The sequence below is a fragment of the Suricata suricatta genome, chromosome 6 (assembly GCF_006229205.1).
Source record: "Suricata suricatta isolate VVHF042 chromosome 6, meerkat_22Aug2017_6uvM2_HiC, whole genome shotgun sequence".
NCBI lineage: Eukaryota > Metazoa > Chordata > Mammalia > Carnivora > Herpestidae > Suricata > Suricata suricatta.
Window position 1 is genome coordinate 139,997,800 of NC_043705.1, and position 6,884 is coordinate 140,004,683.

At 45.8% G+C, this 6,884-nt stretch overlaps 1 long non-coding RNA gene across 1 annotated transcript; it reads right to left on the reverse strand.

Annotated features, from left to right (window-relative positions):
• Positions 1-5,621: 5,621 nt before the first annotated feature.
• Positions 5,622-6,295, reverse strand: LOC115294277. The gene is made up of 2 exons (XR_003909800.1): positions 6,213-6,295; positions 5,622-5,846 (listed from the first exon to the last, which is right to left on the reverse strand). It is a non-coding gene; the product is annotated as an uncharacterized LOC115294277 (long non-coding RNA).
• Between the last annotated feature and the right edge of the window lie 589 nt (positions 6,296-6,884).

A 6,884-nucleotide genomic window follows, 5' to 3' on the forward strand; every position in this document is an offset into this window, starting at 1 on the left:
TATGATATCACTTATATGGGGACTAAAAGAGCTGAATCATAGAAACCGAGAGAAGATTGGTAATTGCTAGGAGCTAGGGGTTGGGAGAACTGGGGAGATGTTTAAGACAACAAACTTGGGGTGACTAGGTGGCTCAGTTGGTTAAGTGTCTGACTCTTGATCTCATCAGCTCAGGTCTTGATTTCAGGGTCATGAGTTCAGGCCCCACATTGGGCTCTATGCTGGGCATGAAGTACAAACTTGCAACTAGCAGCTAAATAAGTCTTGAAATGTAATGCATTGAGCAGTGATTACTGTCACCAGTACTTTGTTATAAATTTCAAAGTTGCTAAGAGACTAGGTCCTAATTGTTCCCACCATAGACACACAAAAATGACAATTATGTGATACGATAGAAATGTTAGCTAATGCTAAGGTGGTGATCATATTATAATATATAAGTATATCAAACCAATATATTGTATACCTTAAACTTATACCATGTTATATGTCAATTATATCTCTGCTTTTTTTTTTAAGCCTGAGAAAACAGCTCTTTTGAAAACTGGTGTGAGTTAAGACCACCAAAACTCTAAGATATCTCAAACTGCCTTTCTGAAAGCAAGCAGCACAACAGGAGGGCTTTGCCCATCTGGAAACAGCAGTGGTGAGTGGGGAAGGCCCAGACAGTGGGGGCTGCAGCTGCCATTCGGGAAGACAAGCTCACACCACCCCCCACATCTGACCTGGCTGGCCCAGCACCTGTGATTCTGTCCTGAGTGTCCATCCGCTGACCCGGACCACTGCTAGGGGATGTGGGATGGCATTGCAGTCCAAGCCTATTGGGAAGGCTGACATCTCCACTAACTACAGTGTGGTGGCTGTTTTTTAACTCAACCCTTTTTTTAATCCTTAATCTTAAATCAATGTGTCTAAAGAATAATCTCGAACACCAGTCTTCAAAATGTGGTCTGGGGACTCCTTGAGTTTCCCTCTACCCATTCAGGGGATCTGTGAGGTCAAAACTATCTTTTTTATGATACTGAAATGCTTTTTGCCTTTTTCCACTTTCATTCCCTCTTGGATGTACAAATATATGTTTCCTTTGCTATTTCTCTAAAATCCCTAACAAGTCATGTGCTTTGGGTAGACTTGTGTTTAGTTCTTTAAAATTTACCAAGCATCTTCAATATCTTCCTCGTGTGTGTGTGTGTAAGATGTGTGGTGATCACATACACTTCTTGTAAACATTCTAGAAGGGTGTATCATAACTCCTATTTTTAAGGCGGGGTGAGAGGAGGCTCTGAGACTCAGTAAGGATGGGGTTTCCCCCCTGTCACACATACGTGTGATCAGGCTGGGTCTCCACCCTTGGTCTGGAGACCCCAAGACCAGAACTCCATCCCGGACTGATCCGACATGGAAGATGTGAGCAGAGACTCACAGCCAAAAGGCAGAAGTAACCCCTCAACACCCTGTCTTTTACTTAAGCTCTTTAAATATGATATGCTCCCGTCTGAAGAAACCTTGGAATCTTCTTAATGGGAAAAGGGTAACATAATATCTCAGTACCACTGAATCCTGAATAGATTAAAAAAAAAAAAAGCTAAGCAAAATATGTTGTTCTTCAATTTCAGACTCCCTTGAGATGATTTTATCTTGCTGAAAGCCTCTTTATTCTTGATGCCTTTGTCATGTTTATTTTTTGTACTTATAGCAATTCATATACCCCTGTAGGAATTTTATATAAGGAGATAAATGCTAAGACACAATATTGAATAACTATTTGAATCTATTTGAATCCCCGAGTAAGATTCGGATTACTGCCTCCACTCTGGGACTATAATCACCGAATGTGGAAGCAGCTCGCTCAAGGTCAGCTAATAACTCTGTGAAAGAGCCAGAAACAAAATCAGCCCGGCCCCCACGCCGTTTCTTCCCCCTGAAACACATTTTTCATAAATCGTCTCCACGGAAGGTGCGGTTCTGTGGGAAATCAGTATTCACGGTGGTAGCACGTTCATCCTGTTTGCGGCTTCTATTTTCTAACTTCCAAATACAGATAAGAAAAATGTGTTGCCAAGATTCAGGCTGGTTTATTTTTTTTCTTCCAATATCCTTAGCCAAAGGGTAACCTCATATGTGACTAAAATCGACCTCCATGTCTTTTATTAGTTGTTAAATTACTTTTGAAAAATGTCCCAAAGTGCTTCTCAATTACCCTGTGACTGACTGACAAGTTGAAAGCCCAATGAAGTTCCAAAGGATTCCTCATGTGTGTGTCGGGGTGTGTGTGTGTGTAAGATGTGTGGTGTTCTATTATTTTTATTTGGCTCTAGGACATGCATATTCTCTTCAAGTACTGTATGTGTATGTGTGGATGCCATATAAGTTATATTTAAATTAATATTATTGAAAACCTCCATAATATAATAAGAAATAATAAGAAATCTCTTACAAAGTCAAGAACGCTCCTCTCCTTTTCTGAGCAGTATCAACAATGGAAGAGAAATTCTGTGTAGTGAGAATATAAAACTTTTCATCCATCAGACATACAGTGTGAGAAGACAGAGCGTATGGGCCGGTCTGGAATAAGGAAGCAACGTCCATCAAACTGATTAATAGTTGGGGTTATTTCAATATGCTATAGGATAATTCATGGACGCCATTAATGCTAATGAAAGCTTTCTTTGCAGTGGTAACACTACATCCTACGGCATGTTATGGCTTACAGAGCAGGACGCTGGCCAGCTCAGGGTTCTCTCGGAAGTCCCCACACCAGCCACCGATCCCTGCACGTGGGCTTTCACAGACTGGGTTTCTCCATGAATGAGGGCGGAGAAGTCCTTGGGTCTCAGGATCTTGTGGACGTTCATGTGATGAGGCACAGCTACACGGTGTGCAGGCAGCACTAAATCCTGATCTCACACCACTCCTGGGGGAGTCAGAGTTCACATCTCCAAGGGATTGTGCAGATAAGAAAACAGGCTCAGAAAGTTCCAGTGATGTGGCCTAGGGTACAAATGCACACATGGAGAAGAGGATCTACATTTTCTGTTCCTTCTTCCAATACTTTTCCCAGTGCGTACAGTATTCACAGTAAGAAGTATCTTACAGGGGCGCCTGGGTGGTTCAGTAGGTTAATCATCTGACTTCAGTTCAGCTCATGATCTCACAGTTCGTGGGTTCAAGCATCACATCGGGCTCTGTGCTAACGCTCAGAACCTGGAGGCTGCTTTGGATTCTGTGTCTCCCTCTCTCTCTGCCCCTTCCCTACTCACTCTCTGTCTCTCTCTGTCTCTCAATAAATAAACATTGAAAAAAAATTTTTTTAAAGAAGCATCTTACAGGGGTGCCTGGGTGGCTCAGTCAGTTGAGTGTTCAACTGTTCTGCTCAGGTCATGATCCCAGGGTCATGGGATCAAGCCCCACATTAGGCTCTGTACTGAGCATGGAGCCTGCTTAAGATTCTTTCTCCCTTTCCCTCTCTCTCTCCCTCTGTCCCTTTCCCACATGCTCTCTCTCCTAAAATTAAAAAAAAAAAACTTTTTTAAACTAAAGAAGTATCCTACGTTCAGCACCATTTTTTTTCCAGCACCATTGGGGATTGGACAAGTCTACTCAGAGAGGAAGGGGGAAACAGCTCACAAAACTCTATTTGGAAGGCAGCCACCTGTGGGGGGTAATGGGATTGGGGCTCCCAAAATCCAGCTCCTGGTCCCAGCGTGCACTCAAGAATTGTGTCCCATTTCAACCCAACAATCCTTTCTTCTCCCTTTCATTTACTTCTGTTTTTCTTGGCAAAATGAGTGAAACTGCCTTGCTCTCAGAATTACAGTGAGTTTCAAATAAGATTAGTCATCCAGCAATTCTGATAATATCTGAGTGTTCAAGGGTTAGGCCACATAAAAATTTCCCAATGGGTGGTGCCTGGTGTTTATCCTCGGCATCTGGGACACACCCATGCATACACGCACATGTACACACACATACCCACGTGCATACACAAACATGTTCACAGGGAGAGAAGTAAATGTCAGAGACAATAAGTGGCCATCTGTACTGATGTTACCTACATGTTAAGAATATTTTCATTCTCTGCATGGTCCTTCACTCAGGACCTCGCTCTTCATTTTAGTAGCAGTTGTGAGAAATTAAACATATCCATGCTCTGGAATGATGGAGGAGAATGTCCATTGAATGCTTTTTATTTTTTTAAATATTTATTTATTTTGGAGAGAGAGTATGAGCACAGAGGGGCAGAGAGAGAGAGTGAGAGAGAATCCCAAGCAAGCTCCACACTGTCAGTGCAGAGTAGAGTCTGATGCAGGGCTCAAACTCATGAACCCTGAGATCATGGCCTGAGCTGAAATCAAGAGTAGAATGCTTAAGCGACTGAGCCACCCAGGGGTCCCTTGAATGTTTTCCATGTGCCTACCTTAGTTTGGGGTGCTGAGCATGCAGTGGGGAAAATGGGCAAGGTCTCTGCTCTTTTGGGACTGACACTCGACCAGTGTTAGTCAGAGAAGACAGACACTTAACGCCCAGAAGACGGATGAGGAATTTTTGATGGGGATGAGATGCCGTGAAGACAAAGGGATGAGAGTCAAGTATCTGGGCTGGCTGCTGCAGATCTGGGGGGCAGGGGAGGCCCTATGAAAAAGCTGATTCCAGAATAAGAAGGATTCTGGGGGAATAATCTGGGGGAAATAGTTCCAGGTGGAGAGAATGGCTAGTGCCAAGCCCCAAAGGGAAGAACAGGCTTGTCACACTAGAGGAGTATCAGAAAGGCCAGGGTGGCCTGAGGGGCCATGAGAGATGAGCATCTGGAGGCGGACACAGCCCCCACCACACAGGATCTGGGAGGCCACGTGTGCAGGGAGTTGCATTTGGCTACGTGTAAAGACGCCAACCACAGGGCCTTGATCTAAATAGTCTGGAAGTCGATTCCATTGGTCTGCAGAGCCCTCCCCTCAAGAACCTCAAATCCCACCTGCCACTGGTCTGTGTGCTCAGCCACCCTTAGCAGATGGCATTCATACCTTTAGCTGCCTCCCAGCTGCAATATGATTGCTCTGCTTTCCACCTTCTGTTTGAATTCATGGCGGCATGAACCATGAAGTCAACAGGAGGAAGAGCAGTTTCCATACCAAGCATGCAAGATTCTGCCAGAAATCTCCCAACAAACTTCCACTTACCTTTCCATGCCAGAATTTGCCCTCCCCTCGCTGCAAGGGAGACCAGGAAAAACTCAGGTTGGTTTTTTTCCAAGCCAAGTTCCTTGTACAACCACATTTTCTTCCATAGTCATGCTACTGACTAGGCAGGTACCCCACACCGTAGTGTGGATGCTGTTCCAGGTGGGAAGGTATGCGGGGGTAGGAGGGTGAATCAGGAATGCTGCCTTGAACGTGTAAAACTAGATATGACTATCACACCAGACTGTTCCAGTCAGTGCAGTCCCAGAGCAGGCCTCAGAGCAGCCCAGGGGGGCCACCAAGGTCCTTAAGTAGCTTGACTCCTTCCTCAGAAGCCTCCTTCTTTCACCCCAGGATTCCCTAGCAAAGCCACACTCCACTGAAGTGCACTCCTCACATGCAACTTTCTGTCCCACTAGGGGCAAAAAATGCTGCCAAATGCAATGTTTTCGAGAATTTCTATTTTATACTTCTTAGAAGTGGTTCTTTCAGACTTAGGAAGACATGAGTTTTTAACTATATAGCACTCATGCACATACATAAAAAGGAAAATCTTCATACAATAAATTGGTTAGGTGTCCTTAAAGGTTCTTTCCATTCAGGACCCATATCCAGAGTGTCCGTGGATTATCTCACTGTTCCATTTGGAGGGTTAGAGATGCTGCAACTCTTTAAAAAAAACAAAAACAAAAACGCGCTCTGATATTTATTTCGGACTTTCTTCTAAGTGGCTGACACCTGTCTGAGAGTTTTGACGTGCTTGGATGTAAGAGAATGACAACTGTATCCTGAGGGCTGCCTGGCCAACACCTATGTTGCTCTTAGTGCTGCTGAAATGTGGGGAGAAAGCCCCAGTGGGTAGAACATGCATTTCTGTATGTGCTGTGATGCCGACTCCGACTCCGGCAGCGCTGCGTTAGACACCCAGAGGTGGAGGAGACAGTGGGTTGGGAGTCTGAAGCTTAGTGGAGATTCAGGGGTAGAGAAATGGCTTTGCAAGTGTGTTATCCACAAGTATATGGGTGACAGTCATACCCATGAGCCTGCACGTTGTCATGAAAACAAGATCCAGACGGAAGAAGGGTGGTGCTGAGCACAGAATATTCAATTGTCTATGAATCTAGAAGAGAAGCCAACCCACCTACATCAGTGGGGTGCCCTGGCATCCCTGAGGAGGAGGGGGCCGGTCAGCTAGGTCAAGTAGGATGAGAGTGGAAGGCTGACCACGGGATTGGGCACCATGGAGGTCCTAAGTACCCTTGATAAAAGAACCTTGCCTCTTTGAGGGTAACCTCGGTGCAGCTGGACTGGACTGGGCTGACGGGTAAAGGGGGAGTGAGGTGCTCAACCTCTCTGATCAGCTGCATCGTCAAGGACGGATGTACAGTCGAGAGAGATGCTGGTGTTTCCTTCGCTCAGGCCCCGGCGCCTCTGGACGCTAATTCGGCAAGGCGGGAGTGACGGTGCAGGAGAGGATCCCTGCACTTGCAAAGACCTGAGAAGGCGGGCGGGATGCAAAGCGAGGCAAAGGCCAAGGATCGGCTTCGGAAAGAACCAAGATGCATCGCAACAGCACACAGCGGGCACAGACGCAGCAGCGCAAGAACTCTGTCCCGGTCTCCGGCCTCCGAGCGCGGCGCTTCTCACGGGGACCGCGGGGGCCACTCCCTGATGCAGGGTCTTTGAACAACTCCCTGCAATCCTCAG